Here is a 12421-nt window from a genome sequence, read left to right on the forward strand (position 1 = left end):
GGGTCACCGGGCGTTACACGTCGGCCATTGGCGTCACATCGTATTCACTGACGAAAGCAGATACATCCTTGACCGACAAGATGGACAACAAAGGGTTCGGAGATTGCGTGGCGAGAACCTCCATGATGACTGTGCCCGGGAGTCCCGTCAAGGTGGTGGCGGTTCAGTGATGGTGTGGGGTGGCATTCATCATGGTGGCAAAACAGAGCTTTTCGTGACGGAAGGAAACGTCAACGCCGCCGTGTATCTGAATATTTTACAGGAACACTGCTTGCCACATGCAAGACAAGTCTACGGCAACAACTTTCGGCTTCAAGACGACAACGCTAGGCCACACAGGGCCAACGTCGTCAGACAATTTCTTTGGGATGAGGGTGTGGGGCAGCGCCCATAGCCAGCTTGTTTTGTCTGACACGAACCCCATCGAGCATGCGTGGGGTGTCCTTGGCCGTACGATCAAGGACCGGGACAATGCACCTCAAACCCTACAAGAATTGGCACAGGCTCTGAGGGAAGAGTGAGATGCTATGCACGTCAACATCAACACATCAACAACCTAGTTGATAGCATGCCGCGGCGTCTCCTTGCCCTCATTCGTGCCAGAGGTGGTCACACACGTTACTAGAGACTTTTAATCTGCTGTTGAGACTTTATTTTCATCGATTCATCGATTCATCTGAGTTCATCGATTCATCTGTTTTCATTTGAATGTTATGGTCACATTAAATCTCAACAATTGAAGCTAAATCTTCTGGTTTTGTATTCCTTCCACCGCTTTGCATTCTCTGGACGTTTGAACATTGCAAATGGTTCCACCTTTAACCGCAGATTGTAAATCTGTCTAGAATTTTCTTGGTAGCCCAAAATCTTGGAAAATCTGGTGCAAATTTGGAAAAATCTGGTACAAAATATTTCATTCCATCATTCTGGGCAATAGTGTATGACCCGACCCGCATTTTAGGGAACTTGTATGGATTCCACCACTTGTCGTCCAGGAACATGGTATGTATATGAATATACCTCATACAAGGGAAATAAAGTTTGTCAGTAACTTGCCAATGGTCGATGGTTTACCCCAAGTAGCCCTATTTCCTCCACCCATAAATTTTACCGCCATCGTATATGTGAAAAATCCTCGAGTATTGCGTTAAATAATCAAGTAAAAAAAAATACGTACATATAATTGTAGTGAGGCAGAATTATGAATACGTTACACGGATACACTGTCGTCATGTGATGTGAAAATCTGTAGAAAGGGTAGGTTACCTCTTACACGAAAATCAAGACATATACTGAATTGCTTTGGTCAGATATACTCATTATGCGGCCTATAGACCCAAGTCTCGAGGCGGGCCATGCATGACATGTACATGTATATGTACACAATGATTGGGCCTGTTCAACGTCTGTGAATCAAAAAATAGCCAGGCAATGAGATTGTGATTGGGTTCGGTGTATTACCTGGCATGTTTGGAAAGGCGTTCCAGTGAGAGGCTACTCGAAACAAACGAACTAATCCCGGCTTCCCGTTTTGTTTTATTCAGAATCTCTCTGTCCAGGTATAAAAAATAAACAAGACTTCGGTACATGGCTGTTACAGGCTTCCAGAAGCATATATCTGTCAACAACAATTGTTACACTCGAGAAGAAAAACAAATGTACATATAGTTTAACACCAATATGAGGTACCCACATTCCAGGGCGAAGTCTGGCCCACTTGTCTACGCTATCACTCTTTCTGCAAAAATAACGCCCCTTGATAACTAAGATCGCGTGTTCGAATCCAGTTCGATTGTTTTGATATTTTTCCGGTGGTTGGAGATGTACCACTCAACTCATAAATCTATCCGCCGTCATATAAGCGATTACTTCTTGACTAAGGTGTAAAATATACAATTCACATAGGTCTATATACATGTAAATAAATAAATGGCATAATTTTTGCAAGCATCGATTTATGCTCGTGGTTAAACATAATATTTATTTATCTCCAGACATTTATGTATAGTAGTTTGCGTGTTACGGAGGAAAACAGTCCCGTGATAAAAACATGTGACTTTGGCAAGCGCTGTCCTCATTGACTAAATAGGTCATATTCACAAGTGCCCTTGGTCCCATCGCGTACTGGGCAACATAAATGAATGTCACGTGTATAACTGTACTGAATTTTTTAGGTGAATCCCCTGCTTAGTGTTATTTATGTGATTGTTGCTGAATTGCTGCTAATTTTAGACTATATATCGACTAGCATAACACATCAACAGTCTATTGCATTCACCTGAAAATCGCTCAACCGCATCACGTGCGTCATAACATTACTAATGGTGCTACAAATAGATCATCATAGACCGCTGTATGCGCCATTTCATAAAGCGAAAAATAAAGGCGGTAAAGTTATGAATATATATTAACATACATAAACTCTGCTGTGAACGTAAATGCTTTAGTTCACGATTCTATTCTACCATAAGAAATGTAAGTTAATGTTTGATTTTTTAGTCCGGTGTCATGCGTAGTGCAAAGTCTAATGTCATGTCTGCATGGCCCCATACCTGGTGTCATGTCTGAGGTCAGAGTTAACCTTGTACCTTGTCTGATATCTGGTGTCACGTATGGTGTAATGCCTGAAGTCATATGTAGGGTTTTGAACAAATTCGGAGCAAACAAATCAATTGAGGTTCCGCATATGTTTTTGTTCTAACCAGGTCCCAGGATCATGAAGCTGCGTTGGACTTAAGTCAGACTTCAAAACAGTTTAGTATGCTAAAGTTGTGACTCATTTAGGGATTTGTATTTTAACACTTACAGATGTCTTAGACCTTCATGGCAAAAATGAAAATTAGGGTTCAAATCTAACCTCAGGAACTAAATCTGACTAAAGTCTAAGACATCTTCGTGATCTTTGGGCCAGGACAACAGTCTTTACACATGAGGTCAAAACAATTAAATTACTTGCATCTAGTTACCACCAGTATAACATTACTATTTGTACAGTTTTGAGTGCCAAATCTGGTTCCTTCCTCTATAGAGCCTCGCTCTTGCTACAGACTTATCGATCCTTTACCGCAGATTTGTGGCCAAGAGTCCTTATTTGCTAATCAAATCAAATTTTCTCTATTTACCAATCACTGATTTTCAATAAATATCAGACTCGTATCCCTTTACTATTTATTGTGCTAAAAACATCCTAAAGTTTTAAAAAGCTATAATCCGCTTTATAAATTTTAGAAAATTTATTACCTATTTTGAACGATAACAGGCATAGGAGACGAGATTGACATTTTGTGAAAGGTAATTGTTTGGGCAATTCTAAAATAATATCAAAAATTCGTATGGACAGTCGATAATCGACAATTTGCCAAAAATCTCCCCTATGTTATATAGCTTGTCTTTAAGCAGAAAACTACGACCGAGCACAACTGGAAACAAACTGTGCAGATTAAGTTGGGTTTTAAGGCCCTGTGTGCGGCTTTAGGGTTGTTTTTCAAGGAGGTCGTAAGTTCGAATCCAGCTCCCGTCTTTTCGAGGGAGGCTTCACTCAAAAAAATAATCTGTTAATTTCCACAGAAAGTCGTCTGGGTGATGGTAAAACGTGATTTGTTATTATAACAGAGTATGCTGTGTCATATTCAAACATAATATCCTGTTAGTGTAACATGATCTTTATGTCAATTAATAACATATTCGTGCCTTATTTAATAGAATAATCTGTTAACAAAATACAGCATCACTAAGGCAATACATGCACTCTCTATTAAAAATAAAGAAGAAACTTAAAAACATGACACCGAAAAGAGCACATTTTTTTTCTATCTGGTGGTGCCTGCTGTATAATTTGGCGATTTTTCCTCGCCATACACGTAAAGCCTGAAAACGGCAAAGCTGGCATAAATCGCTGAGTCCATGACGTCCTCCATCGTTAACACCCTGTAATTTATGCTGGGGTGTGTTGCCTCTCAGCCAATGAGAGTCGTTAAAACTGCCGGCTTGTTCGTGTAAACTCGGAACCTACGTCCAACATTCCGGTTTCCCGATCGTCAACCGGAAATGTGCGAAACTGCACTTTGGCGGTTTCCGACGGCAATTCTCCTCGTAAACACAGAAGACTTCAGGACTAGTTCTTAGGCAAAATGGAGTCACCCACAGCGGATTTTGGCGCTGACGTTATTCATAATTTATCAACTTGAGGTACATATTAGAATTTGTTATGTGGCATGCACTTGCGAGGAAATGCATACTCTTTTCAATGGTATTTGATTGATATTTAAATTTTCTTCTCCTTTAACAGATTATTTTTTGATAGTTTATGCCAGGAGTTTTGGCTCGGCAAATTTATCATTTGGTGTTTTTCGCCGAACCCGAGAATATTTCATATCTTCGACGGCGGCCAGCGTTATGGTGGGAGAAAACCGGTCACAGGTTGGAGGAAACCCACAACCATCCGCAAGTTGCTGCAGACCTTCCCATGTACGACCGGAGAAAACATTAAACAATTCGCTTGCATATTGCGGAGGAAAATAGTGCAATGATAAGTTTTTAAAATATGGAACATTCGCCCACCGATATCGACATATTTTCATTCAACGGTTTATCTTTATTCACAAGTGCCGTTGGCCCCATCGTGTACTGAGAGAAGGAATAAATGTCTACATATGCTACTTTACTGAATTATTCCAATATGTCCAATATTAGATTCATCTTTCTAATATTAGAATGTAAATCAACTTGCACAAAACATCAAGAGTGTACTGCACCTGGGGTACAATATTGTACCCCGAAAATAAGCACTTACGTGCACAAAATTGTTATTCATAACTTTCCAGGATTTATCTGTGGCTTTATAAATGGGCATATTTAAGGCCGTCTATGATGACCTATTTTTAGCTCAATTAACAATGTCCGATGACGTAAGTGATACGGTTGAGCGATTTCAGGTGTGTGGAATCTGGGATGAAAAGCTCTACAAAGAATAACATTCTTTTGTGCACGTAAGTGCTTATTCTCGGTCATATTCTACCAGAATAAATGTAGGTTAAATTCAACATTTGATCTTAAACTCCGGTGTCATGTGTATAGCGTCTTGTCTGGTGCCATGTATGGTGTCGCGTGTGGTGTAATGCTTGGTGTCATAGCTAGTGTCATATCTGGTGTCATATGTGTATGATGTAATGCCTTAGGTCATGTCATGGGTTGTGAACAAATTCAAGACAAACAAACAAACACAACAGTGAAGGTTCCGTATGTATTTTTGTTTTATTCAGGACCTTTCCACACTTTGGAAGTGAAAAACAAAATCATAGACTTTGGGTTGCATAACTGTTATTATGCAAGTTCTTTACACATGAGGTCAAAATAATAAAATATACCGGCATCTACTTTACCACCAATGTAACATTACCATGTGTAGGCATATATAGTTTCTATTGCCTAATCGGACTCCCTTCTCTAGAACCTCACTCTGCATGGTTGCAGACTTAAGGTTTGCTGTATCGGAGATTTTTGACAAAATATTCTTATCCGTTGATCAAATCAAGCTGTATCTATTGAACAAGATTACCCCAAATCATTGCCTTTCAGTAAATATCAGACTTCACCTATATACCTTTTCTGTTTTCAGAATACGCATAATAAATTCTTGAAAATTCTGGAAATTTATTACCGCTTTTGAACGATGACATGTGCAAAGACGAGGCTGATATTTTGTGAAAGGTAATTATTTGGGCCGTTGTGAAACAAAATCGGTAATTCGATCGGATTTATGATGATGGATTTTTGCTAAAAATCTTCCATGTGAGGTGAAGAAACGAGTCCACTCAAATGATCGTTGTTCGAGGTCGCTGATGAATATAAAACTATAGGATTGAACTGCTTACACGTGGCGACTATTGAAGCAGTAATTTTTTTTACTTTTGGGCTCCTGATGGAAACCGCAAACTTTCTTCTTGAGCCATTTTGGTGCATTACCGAAAATTCCACCCTTCAGCCCTTTCCAACTCAATTAAGGTTGAATTCCATATGTCTATAGTTGGAGCCAGTCGTACACGTTTCTGACAATCAGAAGTCGGGCGGATTCCAATTGAGTCGAGTTGTTATTTCATATTCACAAGCGCTTACCACCCGACCAAGTGTTCAGGCTGAGTTCGATTTTACGCTCCCGTGTATGCTGAGCTTAACTATTCTTTGTCAAAGGGTTAGCTAATCCGAATCCCGTTCCCTTTATTTTCGCCTGCGACTTTAAGTCATGTTTTTGCTAAACAACTATAGCTTACATCTTGTGAAGGAAAATAGTGCAATGAGAAGTTTTAAAAACATGCAAAGTTCGCAACTGATATCATATTTTCATTCATCTCTAATCACAAATGTCGTTGGCCTCATCGTGTACCCGTGCAGGGAAAGGAATATATGTCAGTTTATTGAAAACGTTTTAGGTGAATCCCCTACTTATTGTTACTTGTTTGGTTTTTAGATCCAAAGTTAGATATATTTTCTAATTTTAGAATGTAAATCAACTTGCACAAAAAACCAAGAGCGTATTTTGTCCCTTGGAAACAATATTGCACACGCCTGAAAATCACTCAACCACATCACGTGCGTCATAAGATATTGTTAATTGTGCTAAAGATAGATCATCATAGACGCCGTTGCCCATTCAAAAACCACAGATAAATACGGTGATGTTATGAAAAGCTCGGTAGTGTATACATAAACGCTTTATTCTGTTATAAGAAATATGGGTTAAATTTAATATTTGAATACAATTTTTTGTGAGCTATTTTCAACGTTCATTGAAGTTAAACTCCATAATATAACATAATATAATTCTAATTGTATACTGTAAATATATATAATAGGCTTAGGGTAGGGCGGGGCAAGAAGCCCAGGCGAGGCAAAAAGCCCACCCCACATTTGGAAGTAATAACGTCATCCTCCAGCCCGCGAACTGCTCAGGTCAAGTGAGGTCGTCAAGGCTGAAAGTCTCATGGAGCGGCAGGTTTGAAGGCGGCGTAGTTTTCCTTCGTCACGGTGAGTGTGAAAATTGACACATTTTTTGTAAAAACATAGCATGATATATTACGAGATACAGACTGAAGGAAAAGTCCAATTAACAAGACACTTGGTGTGCAATAAACCCTTGTAATTATGCTTCGTACGCAGCTGCTCCACAGCAAGAAATATCTGACTGGCCTTGCGCAATTGAAAAAAATGTTGAACCACGTGGCTGGGGCAAAACGCCCATGCGTGTCTGGGGCTAAAACGGCCACTGTGTGCGTTTTACCCCAGTGCATGTGCGTTTTGCCCCATCAACAGTATTCCCAGTTTAATAAGTTTTTAACGTTAGCGCAAATAATATGTGTAGTAAATACCAGTAGTTTGTAATGTATAACCACTACCTAAGGATATACATCTATGTACATATTTACAAATTTCTAAGGTTGGATGACATTTGTGATAAAACGGGGCAGCTAGTTTGCGAGGATTGGTAAAAAGCCTAAACTGTTTTGAATTTGATGAAATGGTATCAAAGGCATCTTTTCCGTCTAATAAAATCTATCTATGGTATACGTGTATATATATAACATATATTTTGGGATGTGTGATACGGCTTATAATGGGAAAATATTTTCTCACGCTTGTTTCAGATTTCACTATGGTGAGGAAATACAAACGTAAATCCACTAGGGGACAATACGGGGACCAACAACTTACTTTGGCTTTGGAAGCAGTGAAAGGGGGTATGCCACTCCTACGAGCGTCGAAGGAATTTGATATTCCCCGTAGGACCATAAGACGCCACAGGGATCGACTGGTGGCCAATCCGGGTGTTTCACGTCTTGGTAGACATCGTGTTATCCTCACAGAAAATCTCGAGAAAGAACTAAATGACCACATTCAGTATATGGAAAAGTCTCTCTACGGACTGACCACACAAGACGTTAGAAGACTCGCCTACGAGCTGGCTGAGGCAGTTGGATTGCAACACCCATTCAGTCATGATCGCAAAATGGCTGGGAAGGACTGGCTTTCAGGATTTCTCACTCGCCATCAAAATTTGAGCATTAGAGAACCTCAAGGAACTAATCTCTCCAGGGCGGTTGGGTTCAACAAACCTAAAGTTCAACAGTTTTTCGGTGTGTACAAGGAGTTGCTTCAATCTGAGGAATTTACACCTGCCCGTGTTTGGAATATGGATGAGACTGGGATAACAAGCGTACATAAGCCAGGGAAAATTCTTGCCACCAAGGGCGTGAAACAGGTGAGCCGGATGACAAGTGGAGAGCGTGGCAAGACGGTGACTGTGATTTGTGGAATGAATGCTGCAGGCATGTATGTACCCCCTATGCTTATTTTCCCCCGAAAGAGGATGGTCGATGCGTTGATGGCCGGCGCACCTCCGCAAGCAGTCGGTTATGCAAGCCCAAATGGGTGGACTGACGCAGAACTTTTCCTCAGGTGGTTGGAGCATTTTGTGAACTTTACAAATGCTTCAAAAGATGTTAAGCAAATAATTATTCTTGATGGTCACCACAGTCACAAAACACTGGCGGCAGTTACCTACGCACGGGAGCATGGCTTGCATCTTCTAACTCTGCCACCCCACAGTACACACAAGATGCAGCCGTTAGACAGGACGTACTTCAAATCCCTCAAGAGTGGGTATAATGCAGCATGTGACTCGTGGATGGTTGCCAACCCTGGGAAGCGAATTTCATTCTTCGAAATGGCTGCTATATTTGGCAAGGCTTACCTGAAGTCGGCAACACCTGAAAAGGCTGTTGGGGGGTTCGCATGTTGCGGAATATGGCCTTTTGATGAGAACATATTTCCAGATAGTGAGTTCGCCGCAGCTGCAGTGACAGATGAACCTGAACCCCAGAGAGAGACAGCTAATGGACAGGATACACCCATTACAGAATTGACAGGGACTGTCCGTTCTACCGAAAAACAGCCGAGCGCGGCCATCGGCGAGGAAGAAACTTCTGGTTCTTCGAGTGAAGAAGCTACACAGTTACCACCACCATCTGTACCGGGCCCCAGCACTCAAGATGTACCTGGTAATTAACCTCTATGACAGCGTATTTTGTACTAAGTGTGTAGGCCTGCTAAATGACTGTGTTTTGCAACATACAGGGAGTCTTCTATTCTAAACTATACTTAATTTGTCTGGTTCATATATTGTTGAAAGTTATATTGTTGTCTTGAGAGTGAATGGGCGCCTTTGTTTATTTCAGGCTCAACAGCACTGCAGAACTTAATTCGAAGCTTGTCACCGACTCCAAAGCTAGCAACCTCGCGAGCAAGGAAGAGGAAAGCTGAAGGTGCGGCACTGTTAACCTCATCTCCGTACAAGGCAATGCTGGAAGAGAAACAATCTTCAAAAGATGGCAAGGGTAAGAGGGGTAGGAGAGCTGCCGTCAATAGCTCAGGAAAGAAGAATGGCAAGGGAAATGTGAAGGGAAAAGGGACTGTGGAAAAGACAAAGGACGCCTGTGAAGACAGCAGCGACGAAGACGAAGTATGGCCTTGTTTGATTTGTGGGGAGCCTTTCTCCAATTCCAAATCAAGGGAAATTTGGGTGAGGTGTGTAACATGTCTGCAATGGGCACATGAAGAATGTACAAACGGGGAAAAGGTGTTTTTATGTCCGAACTGTGAATCTGACCAGGATTCAGAAGATTCAAGTGATTAAACGAGATTCAGCCAATTTAACCAGAATGTTTTCAGTCGATTCAACAAGTTTTTGGGGTTTTTTTGGATGAACTGAATGTACTTTTTGTTTTGTCATTATAAGACCGCCATTAGATACAATTTCCTGTAATGCCTGAGGATTTCTGAATAAAGCAAAAATACTGGTATTGTATCCGACAAGAGTGGTATGCTTATGATGAATGATTATTCCAGTCTGGGGTGTTGAAGGGTAAAACGCCCACCGTGGGCATTTTGCCCCAGCTTGTGGGCGTTTTGCCTCAACACCTGAGGCAAAACGCCCACTTTGTGTTGATAATGTTCAGGTCTCTATACCGCCTAAAGAAAGGCTATTACCTATATGCCATTGGGCACGTACAGGATACGCTATAGGCTATCTCTGTGTGGAATGGTTTTTCATTTAGCAGAGATGTTGTGGATACAGAGCCATTTGCGCTTAGGGTGTGCGTCTTGCCCCACCCTACCCTACTGCTGATCGTATAAATAACTTGTGGGCGAGTTTGTCTGTAACTTGTCTGTTACAGATCTGTGCACTTCAATCGTCTCCCGCCACAAAACAACTGACAGCGCACGTGAACGATAAATTTGTGAGTGTACTGCATTGAACAGCAGCCCAATAAATGAATTCGAGATATTCATGTTGAATTGTAATCTGATAGATACTTGTGTCGAAACCATTCAACATACTAGTCATATTAGTGAATTCATGATTTGAGACATTATTGTTGGGTTCTGGAAGTTTTCCTGATATTTTTAGGTTATTTCTATGGTAAGTCGAAATTCTCCACTGCATTCCCAGAATCTGTAACCTTTACAATGAAAATCACAAGCGTACACTTAAAAAATTACTTTTGTAATCTGTTAATTCTAACAGAAAGTCTGTTGTCTGAGTGGTGCTAGAATGTATTCTGTTATTGAAGCAGATTATTCTGTTAAATATAACACACAAATCCTATTAATTCAACCTAAACATCCTATTAGACTAACAGGATATTATGTTGGATATGACATAGTATTATGTAATAACAGAATGCATTCTAGCATCATTTGGAAAAGAGAATTTCTGTTCAAATTAACAGATTAATTTTTTTAGTGTATTGCTGATCTTGATCCATATCGCTCGGGTGGACCAGAAAAAAAAAAGATAATGATTTGCAATTATTCAAAATGTTTCAGATATATGTAAGACACACATTGCCCACACATTATCTAATATATATTAGACATCTTTCATAAATATGTCAGCATATAAAACTGGTGAAATAGTATTAAAAGAACAACGCATTTAATAGTACACTCAAAAAATTAATATAACACACACATTCTATTAATTCAACATAAACATTATATTAAACATGAATATGACTCAGTATTCACCCAGATAACAGAGTTCGGACTCACGGAACTGCTTGAGCTCTTTTTTTAAGATATTATTTAAATATCAATCAAATATCATTGAAAAGAGTATGCATTTCCTCGCAGGTGTATGCCATAAAAAAATTCTAATATGTACCTCAAGTTGATAAATTATAAATAAACTCAGCGCCAAAATGGGCGACTCCATTTTGCCTAAGAACTAGTCCTGCAGTTCGTGTATTTCCGGTTGAACTCTTCTTCAGAAGGCAGCGAACAGTACAGTTCATTTTCCGCTTGACGATCGGGAAACCGGAATGTTGGACGTAGGTTCCGAGTTTACACGAACAAGCCGGCAGTTTTAACGACTCTCACACACCCCAGCATAAATTACAGTGTGTTAAAGATGGAGGACGTCATGGACTCAGCGATTTATGCCAGCTTTGCCGTTTTCAGGTTTTATGTGTATGGCGAGGAAAAATCGCCAAATTATATAGCAGGCACCACCAGATAGAAAAAAATGTGCTCTTTTCATCCTATAGTGTCATGCTTTTAAGTTTTCCTCCCCTTTAAGCAACATAATACACTATAACGGTACACTTATATGAAGTGTTTGACTTAAGTTTTGTCGAGAAACGCACACTGTTGAACTTTAGGGGGTGGGGAAATGTAAGAAATTTACTGGACTTGAGAAGTTTTCTGAAACTGGGTCCAGACATTCTGTTAAAATTAATCCATATCTTTGAATCTCAAGAATATTATTTGTCATTATAATGTATTTACACTAAACGCTCGAAGTCTAATAAAAATGATGTTGGGTTTCTGATTCTTAATGTTGAATTGTGCCGTACATCACCGACACGACGATTTGTGTGCGTACTTCATGAATATGCATAAGTCAGCACAAACAGTCTCACCGTCCTTATGAATGACGTCATTGCCCGAATGTAACATGACAAGTTCACAAAAAAGCTTTGCACTCTTTTGTTCACGTTCAGTATAGCGCTCCTTGGTCTGTGACTGCACGTATTCTTTTTATGAACTCGCAAAAACCCTTCTCGTCCAGAGGGTAAGACGTAAACTTTGAACTACATGTATTATTTACGGTTGCCTCGACAAACGCACGTAGGCCACGCACAATGTACCGAGTAACACGGCTTAAACTTTTATGCCACACTTTTGAAGTGATTATAGGTAGCGTATATGTGCCTGAAGTCATCAGCCAAACAACTAGCACATTGCAGAGCTATTAAGATCGACAGCTTTGACAGATTTTTTCCAAATCCAAAACTCTTCAGATCAGTTTTTGTTTATTTGTTTGGATTAAAGCTCTATCAGGACTGTGTGTCATTTTACATCTAGC

This window comes from Liolophura sinensis, chromosome 5 (assembly GCF_032854445.1).
Source record: "Liolophura sinensis isolate JHLJ2023 chromosome 5, CUHK_Ljap_v2, whole genome shotgun sequence".
NCBI lineage: Eukaryota > Metazoa > Mollusca > Polyplacophora > Chitonida > Chitonidae > Liolophura > Liolophura sinensis.